We start from the raw sequence: 9,979 nt of genomic DNA on the forward strand, positions 1-9,979 counted from the left end.
GATTGGTTCCTTGACCCACAAAAAAGTCCTTGTCCTGGGGGACACCCACATCAGAACTCTCTCCAGTAGTCTGTCATGTGGTCCTAAAAACATCTCAGATGGGAGACTGGGAGCCACGGGCCACCACCTCTCCTGACCTGGTCCCACAATCGTCCCAGCTCAACTGTGTCAATGCCACTGCTTTGGCAAAGTGACAATCCTCAGAATGTCCCCACAACTCTGGCTAATGCCTCAGATTGGAATACCCCTTTTATATGTTCATGCCCCAAATCATCCTGACCCTTACGGTCCACGACTACCTTGGTCACCCTGTACCTCTACGTCTTAATAGCTACAGATAAGAATCATAGAAGTGTTGGCTACTATAATTCTCTCATTTCATTTTCTTGAGGACTTTTCTTTCCTTTTAGAAAATTCCTCAGAGCCCTATGCTATCAATCAGAGTAGCCTTATGCTATCAATTATAATAATAATAATGGTAGTAGTCATAACAGCTCACATGTATTGAGTACTTTCTCTGTCAAGCGCTATGCTAAGGGCTTTACGTATCTACATTTCCTACAGAGTTAAATTCTATGGCATCAGCCCTATAGCGTAGATGCTACTATTGTTTCCATTTTACAGAAGAGGCAACTGAGGCACAGCGTGCCAACCTTCATCCCATCTTGTTCCCTGTGAGGAACTCCACGCCCAACAGTAAAGCCTCAGGAGTCGAGAGTTTATGAGCAGGGTTTGTTAACTGCTGGGAGTGGCGGTCGGGGGCACGGAGGAAAATACTCTTTGGTCTGAGCTTCTGGAAGAGCACTCTTGACTCTCTGGGTCAAAATGTAGCTATTCTATTATTTTGCTCTGGCACAGGGTACCAATTCTTACCAATTGTCTTCTTGGATCTCCCGGTCACTGGAAAAAGTCACCATTGCTGCCACTGGGAAAACATCCTTCTGTTCTCTTGAGTGTCTGGAAAGATGGCATGTTGGAAATTGACTCCACGAGGCAAGAGGTTATAATTTTCATCCATCCTAACAAGAAAGAGGAAGAAAGCAGAGCTGTAGATTGGACAGCCATGGGGTGCGCCATCTTGAATCTTGAGTCAACAGAAGACTGTGACAGTCTCCATCGGCTCTCATTATTTCTAATTGTTTCTCTGTCTCCTACTTCATGCATCTATTCTTAAGCTTTTGAAAAAGGTGAGTTTGGGGGCAGAGGGAGTGTGTGCATGTGTCTGCGTTTGTCTATCTGTGTTACCTCCCAGGTGGCCTTCCTTCTCATAGACAGTGTGTTCCCTGTTTCTTGGTGAAAGGGAGGCCAGTTGCAATGACCTGGGTTCAAGTCCTACCACTACTACTTCTGTCTGACAGGAAACGAATTTCTTAAATTCTCTAAGCTTCAGTATTACAATCTATAAAAAGAGGATGACAAAAGCACCTTACTTTTTGATGGTGATGTAAGGATTGCATTAAAAAAAAAAGTCTCTGGCTAGAGTAACTGCAGTATAAAAGTTAGTTAACATTTCTACTGAGCCTCGCAAAAAATGCCTGTTGTCAAGATGAAGAAGTAAACAAAAGGAAAAGGAGAGATACGAGTTACTCTCCAGCCCATGGGGGGCATGTGGGGCTCACCAGGGAGTCTCCAGTGCCACCTTCTCCTGTGACGCTGACCAGAATCTGTTCTCTTCTCAATGGGTCCCAGAATAACAGAGGAGGAGTGCTTTGTATGCAGCTGTTAACACACATCAGGGCAACATAACTGTGAAATAGAAATCTATCAGACTACCATTTGACTCTGTATTTCTGCCCTAACGTTTTATAAACATGTCAGAGAGAAGATGAAAGAGTTGGTTGACCACAGAACCAGTGGACAAAACAGTATTTCATTATAAAATAGGAAAAGAAAATAACGTCTTCTCAAGTACTCTGGTTTTTCTCTTTGGAAAATGAAGTTTCATTGTTGAATAGTTTTGTAGCTGGGTCCCCAGTGTTTTCCTTAAATAAAGACATGAAAAGTCTAGTTTTTCTCTGTATCAAGAAGGTACTGTCTCGCTCCTTGACGAGTTTATTTAGAAACTGTACTTGTTCAGCAATTAAAAATAAATTCAACTGAATCTAGCTAAGCCACCCAAGCCAACACAAAGCACGCCACATATTCTAATCTTAGACATTCTGGCTTCAACATGGAAAATACGTTGCCAGGAGCTTACGCACAGCCCTCTGCGGAAGTCGCTCTTGTTTCTCAGTGACACGAAATCTAAAGAGCTAAGGGTGAGTCTGCAGACCAAGGTCATGGTCATTCCAAATATCTTTAATCCCACTCCACAGACTGGGAAGACTGGATCCATCGCCCATCACAGCTGTAGATTCAATCGCTATCTCGATAGATGCATTCGATTCCATTCTGAGGTTCCTCTCAGTCTCCTGCTTCAACTGGAGACAACCAATGCATTTAGGGTTCCACCTGCAGTTTTTTTACTTTAAACTTCAGTCAAACCCATTGCCTAAATTCTTATCCACATGTGTTTCGTCTTGACCACAGACCAACTTTCACGGAACTGCCCAAGATTCCAGGAGTCTCCAATCAGACAGGGCCTCCTGCCTAATTCACTTCTATATTCTTCAAAGCCCTGTGACCCCCCCCCAAGGCCCTGACCCCACCCAGCACCCCACCCCCCGCCCCTCCTCCATAAATCTGTTTGTTAGAGCCTGGCATTGAGATCTGCCGGCAGCCGATGGGAGCTAACGCGGGTGAAACGGGAGGCCAGCTGGGCTGCATTCCACACCAGCGCCATCTTGGCATTTAAGCAGGTGTGCAGAATAGTGACTGGTCCGCATCTAACCTGCACCAGGTGTTTTGTGTGAGTGACTGGGTTTTAGTCTCAAGCAACTTTGTTTCTCACCTTATGAAGGTGAGGCTATTGAGATTCTGGACAAGGTCAGTAACTTGCTCAAACCCACAGGAAAAGAGGAGCCAGAATTCCAACAATTGATTTCAAAGGGATTCTGCTTTGGTGTGACCACCACCCATCCCAAATTACTCCCACCAAATCCAGTTTAAAACACAGAGTTCCAAGTATACTAGGATTCCACCTCAATTAGGTTTCCACCTGCTGTTATTTCAAACCTTAGTCAAACCCGTCACCTGAATTCTTACACACAAGCGTTTCATCTGGACCACAGACCAACTTGCATGAACTCAATCAGAGAGGGTCCTGCCTGATTTACCTTTCTATTCCTCAAAGCGCTGCGACCAGGGGCTCCCCCCGGAGCCTCCCGCATAAACCTTTGCTATCTGGAATGGGCTGGCTACTTGTTGCTGGAAAGCACCTGGAGCTTTTGCCTGAAACACTCTTCTGTCCTTAAAGCACAGGAATCCTCCCTGTTTTTCCAACAGTCTTGGCCAGAGGTACCCAGGATGTTGTAGACACGACGGGAGGAGCAGGAAAGAACGAAGAGCACGGGAAGGAGCCCAAGGCATCATCTAACATCGCACGGACAGGACTCCCTGCGAGTTCCTGATCCGGCTCCGGATAAAGGCGACCTCACTTGGTCACGCAAATGGGCCGAGGGGGTGGTATGGGCGGGAGGTGGCAGGCTCACCTGAGGAAGAAGAAACAGGCGTAATCCTAGACCACGGTGTGGGAGTGACAGGAGAAGTAGCCCAGGCCGCTGAGGTGGAGCCTGGAGCCCGCGGGCACCTCGAGCACGCTGCCCCACGCCTGGTCCACAGCAGCTTGACCTCGGCCCGGTAGAGGCGCCCCGCCTTGCCGGCCTCGTACTGCCGGGGCAGGAGCTGTATAGGCCGTGCACCTCCTGGTGCAGCGCCAGCACCTTGGCGTACGAGATGGTCTCGGTCAGCTGGGCGCCGCAGCCCTCGTTCAGGGGTCTCCACTCGAAGGGGAGCTGGCAGCCGCAGGCGGCCCCAAGCCGCTCGGCCAGGCAGAGCGCGGCGAGCAGCCGCGAGGGCAGCGTGCCGTCTGCGACCGGCCGGGTGGGCGCTGCGCCCGGGGCGCACTACCGGGGCGCTGGGCGGGGAGGCCCGGGGCGGAGCTGGGCCGCCGGCGGCGTCGGGGAGCCCGGAGCGTCCGGCCCACGGCGCCGCCCCGCCGGCCGGAGAAGCGCAGCCCTGGGCGCTCAGCTCCGCCGCCAGGCTCACTCGGCCCGTCCCAGCCCGTGACGCCCCACAGCGGCGCGGGGAGGACGGGCCGCCGCCTCCTCACGCCCCCCGGGGCATGGGCGTGGGCCGCGGCGGGAGGGGCGGAGCCAGGACGCCGGCCGGGGGTGGGGGGCTCGCGATGCTCCGCAGACGCTCTGCGCTGGATGCGTCGCGCCGGGGCGGGCGCGGTATCTGGGGGCAGCGCGCGAGAAAGCCAGTGCTGGGAGCGGCGGCCCAGCCCTCTTCCTGCGCGCCGATGACTGAGTCAAAGCTTTCCAGGCGCAAAGCCTGTTGCAGACCCGCGGCCTCTTTAAAACGAGCGCTGTCAATTGCCACGATTACTCTGTATATGTTGTTGCATTTTCTATGTAGTTCATTTACAGTCAAATATATGGCAATCTGACTTTACCTTCGCAGAGGTTAGCTAGGAAATTAAGTGTGATCCAATAAACTTTTCTGGACCTCCTCTCTCTCTCTGCTTATGTTTTAATGATGGTCTTTGGAAAGTCTTAATAAAAGATTTGAAAAGCCAAAGCCATAGCGCTCTGATTTTCCTACAGCCACCTGACTTCATGATTTACATAATTACTGCTTTCGGATTCTGAACACCCTACACCTGAGAAATAAATTCAGAGGTAAATTTCAAACAGCTTTTCACAAGTCAGTGAGTGAACCTGAGGAGACCCAAACTCACAGTTCTATATTTCTAAACTCAGAGGTTGCTTTTATGTCCAATTTTCTTTAATTGTTCCTAATGTAGTAAGAAGAAGAAAATAAAGGATATTACTTAGAAAATATGTATCTTTTATATATTCAATGTAGCACACATATACATAATATCATGCATATAATATACATACCATCATACATATATCATACATGTTATATATAATACATATTTATAATAAATTTACAAGCAAAACTGCCTTAAAATGGCAGGCTCTTTGTTCTGCAAACATCTCATTAACCAGGGTGTCTGCAAGTTTAAGCCTTGGAACCCAGCTGAATTCTTCTCTGTACTGAAGGGAAAAGAGTTCTTAGGGAATTCTGGAAGGAAAGGTAAAGAGAAAAGAGGATAGAGAAGCAGGAGAGAAAATTCCAAGGCTGGGCCTCACCTCCCATGACCCCCAAATCGGGAGGGCTTTGGGAATCCCAGCAAGTGGAATGACCAGGACTCCAGCCAGCGCTGTCCAGCTCGGGAGGGAATGGAAGGCTACAGCCTGCGTGAGGTCACACTAGTCCAGAATCTGATCAGCGACTTAGTGGACTCTGTGATGGGCCTGAAAGAAGAAAGAAATGAGTAACAGCTCTCGCAGTTAATAATTAACCCCTGTATAGCTAGTAGTCAGCCTGGGGCTTCAACAAATTTTGTAGGAAAAATAGCTATATTGAGGGAAGCAAGTGGGCAGTAGTCCCAATGGTATATGACTCTCCACAGCACTCCCCCACCTCAACCATGGTAGATGCCAGACTTTCCCACAATGGGGAAATGGTACCTGAGGCTGACATCAGACGTTGTATGTCAGGACTGCTTATTTGCCTCTCATGGAATATATGAGTTAAAACATTTCATAGTATCACTGTCTTAGTCTGCTCAGGCTGTCATAACAAAATACCACAGAGTGAGAGGCTGGAAGTCCAAGATCAAGGTGCCAGCAGGATTGCTTTCTGGTGTGGTCTCTCTTCCAGTCTCCTACATGGCCGCCTTCCCACTGTGTCCTCACTTGGGCTTTTTCTGTGTACATGTAGCGAGAGAGGGAAATCTCTGGTGTGTCTTCTTATAAAGATGATTAAGACCCAACCTTGTGACCTCATTTAACCTTAATTACTTCTCCAAAGGTCCTGTCTCCAAATATAGCCTCATTGGGGGTTAGGGCTTTAATATATGAATTTGGACAGGGAGAAGGAGGCGGGACAGGGGTAAGGGGTGGGGAGTGGGGGGGAGGGTGACACAATTCAGTCCATAACAGTTATTTAGCAGGTGTTTTGCAGGTTTGCTAGAGAAAAAGAGAGAGGATATGAAACGGTTTATACTCCGGGCAAGCCGACTTAGAGCAAGCAAGCATTGCCAAATTATAATATTAACAACTGCTAACGCTTATACATTGCATACTACAGGCCAAGCACTGTTGTAAGGACTTTGCATATGTTATCTTAATTAATTCTCCAAACCACACTTCAGAGTAGGTATTAGTATCGTCCTCATTTTAGAGATAAGGTACTTAGGTACAGAGAGGTTAATTGACTTACCCAAGATCACAGAGCTACAAAGTGACTGAGCAAGGATTCAAACCCCAGCATCAGATTCCAGAGTCCACACAGGCAGAGCGAGAAAACTTATGGTTACCAAAAGGGAAAGTCGAGGGTATAAATTAGGAATTTGGGATTAACAGATACATACTACTATATATAAAATAGATAACCAACAAGGACCTGCTATATAGCACAGAGAACTGTATTCAATATTTTGTAATAACATATAATGCAAAAGAATCTGCATATATATGTGTGTGTGTATATATACATACATATATATATAACTGAATCACTTTGCTGTACACTTGGAACTAACACATTATAAATTAACTATACTTCAATTAAAATGGTTTAATAAATAAACCATTTACCTGAGCAGACTAAGACAGTGATATTATGAAATGTTTTAACTCATTTAGTAAACAAATTCTATTTATTTATAGCTGACATAATCATCTATATAGAAAATCTGATACAATCCACAAAAAAACGCTACTAGAACTAATAAGCAAGTTTAACAAAGTATGGAGTACAAGATCAGCATACAAAAATCAATTGTATTCTATATATAACAACAAACGTTTGGTAATTGAAATTTAAAAAGCAATACCATTCACAGTAGTATCAAAATATATAAAATACTTAGGAATAAAGCTGAAAAGACTATACACTGAAAACTATAAATGTTACTGAGAGAAACGGAAGAAGTCTGTGAAAAATGGACACACATAGTTTGCTAACAGTCAGGAGACTGAATGTCGTTAAGGTGTCAGTGTTAACCAAACTAATCTACAAATTTAATGCAATCTCCATCAAAATCTCAGTGGACTTTTTGGTAGAAATTGACAAGCAGATTCCAGATTTCATATGGAACGCAAAGAACTTAGCCAAACCAACTTAAAAAATAAAGACCAAATTTAGAAGACTAACATTACCTGGTTTCAAGACTTACTGTAAAGTTATTGTAATCAATAAAGTGTGCTTTGGTGTAAACACAGACACATAAGCCAATGGAATAGAGAGTGCAGAAGTAAATAAATAAATAAATAAAGTTTTTCTACAAAGCTGCAGAGTCAATTCATTGAAGAATGGATTGTTTTTTGAACAAATGGTGATAGAACAATTTGATATTCATATGCAAAAGAAAAAAAAAGAACTTCAATCCATAACTTGCACCATATGCAAAAATTAACTCAAAATACAAAACGTGAAACTTTTAGGAGAAAGCCTCTGCTTACTTGGGTTAGACAAAAATAGCACTTTATCAAAATTTAAAACTTCCGTCTTTAAAAGACACTGTTAAGAGAATAAAATGTCAAGCCATAGACTTGAAGGAAATGTTTGCAAAGCGTATATCTGATAAAGGATGCATATCCAGAGTACTCAAAGAACTCTCAAAACCCAGTAAGAAGACAAAAAAACCCAATATAAAAACGGGCAGAATACTTGAACAGACATTTCACCAGAAGAGATGTCAGGATGGCAACGAAGTGCATCATTAGTCCTTAGAGAAATGCAAATTAAAACCATTGTGAGCTACCCCTAAACACCTAATAGAATGGCAAAAATTAAAGAGACTGATCATATCAAGTGTTGTTGAGAATGCGGAGGAACTAAAACTTGTATACACTGCTGGTGGGAATGGAAATTGTACAACCACTTTGGAAAACAATGTGATGGTTCCTTAAAAAGGTAAACATACAATAGAGCCATTTCACTCTTAGGTATTTACCCAAGAGAATTAACACATATTCTGTACAAAGACTTGAATATGAATGTCATTACAGCTTTATTTGTAATAGCCAAAAACGGGAAATAACCCAAAAGTCCATCCACAAGTATACAGATAAACAAACTGATATAAAATGAAGTGTTATTCAGCAATTTAAAAAATGAGCTATTAATAGTGTCTGGCCTTAAATTTAGGTCTTTCATCCATCTTGAGTTTATTTTTGTATATGGTGTTAGAGAATGTTCTAATTTCATTCTTTTACATGTAGTTGTCCAGCTTTCCCAGCACCACTTATTGAAGAGACTATCTTTTCTCCATTGTATATTTTTGCCTCCTTTGTCATAGATTAATTGATCATAGGTGCGTGGGTTTATTTCTGGGCTTTCTATCCTGTTCCATTGATCTATATTTCTGTTTTTGTGCCAGTACCATACTGTTTTGATTACTGTAGCTTACATTACATTATAAACTTTGTAGTTTTCTATGTATCAAATTATAATCCACTCTATTAGATAAATCATCACACTCACAAATCTCTTCAAGACAACCATTTCTCTGTTTGGGGCTGCAAATTAGGAAGCTATGGGAAAACACCTTTAAGATTCTTAGACGTCTTCTTGTGTAGCTGAGAGGATGATTGAGATACTCCTTAAATTTTTCTGATGCCTTAACAGAGACGTTGACCCTGAGGTCATACTTTACTAACAGCACCCTGTATTTCATCTGCAAACCAAGGCCATTTCTTATGTTGAGAGATTTTTTCTTGGAGAGACTAGGGTTGAATGCAATTTTGTTATCAAGCCCACAAGTTCTAGTGCTTTTTTAGTTCTTCTAAATTCTGCTTGAAATCTAAATAGTCCCCTCTTTGCCTCAACTGGCTCCTCCTGGACTTTACCATAGGCATCTAAAAGAAGCCAGATGGCACCTTCAACATTCTGTCCAGAACTCTCCTTAGCCAGATCCACAAGTTCATGAGGTACCCTTTCTATTTCCCATATGTCCACAGGCTAATAGTTTTGCTAGTTTTTCCTGCCAATACTGCTAATAGTTTTGCTAATTTTTCTGCCTATATCCTATTGGAAGCTGAAAGTTCTCTTTCCTTAAGCTTCCAATAGGATATTCCTCACTACCTTTCGGCCTCCACCAAACAGTCTCTTCATCATTCCCCCAAATTTCTCCATTCCTCTCCCAGACTCAAAATCAATGCCACATGTGATGGCAGGACCCCACTTGGAGGTAATAGTTTCTGCTTTAGTTAATCTATTGCAGCATAACACATCACCCCAAATTTAATGGCTTCTAACAATTTATTACTACCTCATACAACTCTGTGGGTTGGCCAGGAGGTTACTGGGCTTCACATGTTGTTGGCTTGGAGACGGGATGTCTAGAAGATCTAAAATGGACTCATTTTAGAAATGGACTCATACAGGGATGGAAATTGGTACTGGCTACAGTCTGGGAGCCCACTTTGACTTGGCTAGGGGTCTCGATTCTCCTCCAGGTGGGCTTCTCCATATGGTTGCTTATGCTTTCTCATAGCGTGGTGGATGGGTTCCAAGAAGAAGCATTCTAAGAAGACAAGGTCCAAGGACTTACCAGTCTTTCACTTCTTTCACTAATGTTCCATTGGTCAAAGCTAGTCATGCGGCCAAGACCAGAATCAATGTGTGAAGGGACTCACAGGGGTACAGATAAAAAGAAGCATGGTTCATTGAGGGCCACCAAAGTGACAGTCCATCACATCCTTCAAATCAATACTCCATTTATTTTTGGTTGAGCCAAATGATTTAGTGCACAATTGTCATTATAAGATCATTTTGTTAATTATAAAACAAAATAAAC

At 43.8% G+C, this 9,979-nt stretch overlaps 1 pseudogene; it reads right to left on the reverse strand.

Moving 5' to 3' along the window:
• Positions 1-878: 878 nt before the first annotated feature.
• On the reverse strand, positions 879-5,268 carry LOC114903496 (annotated as a pseudogene).
• Between the last annotated feature and the right edge of the window lie 4,711 nt (positions 5,269-9,979).

Source organism: Monodon monoceros, unplaced genomic scaffold (genome assembly GCF_005190385.1).
Source record: "Monodon monoceros isolate NGI ecotype Baffin Bay Population unplaced genomic scaffold, NGI_Narwhal_1 Super_Scaffold_21, whole genome shotgun sequence".
Lineage (NCBI taxonomy): Eukaryota > Metazoa > Chordata > Mammalia > Artiodactyla > Monodontidae > Monodon > Monodon monoceros.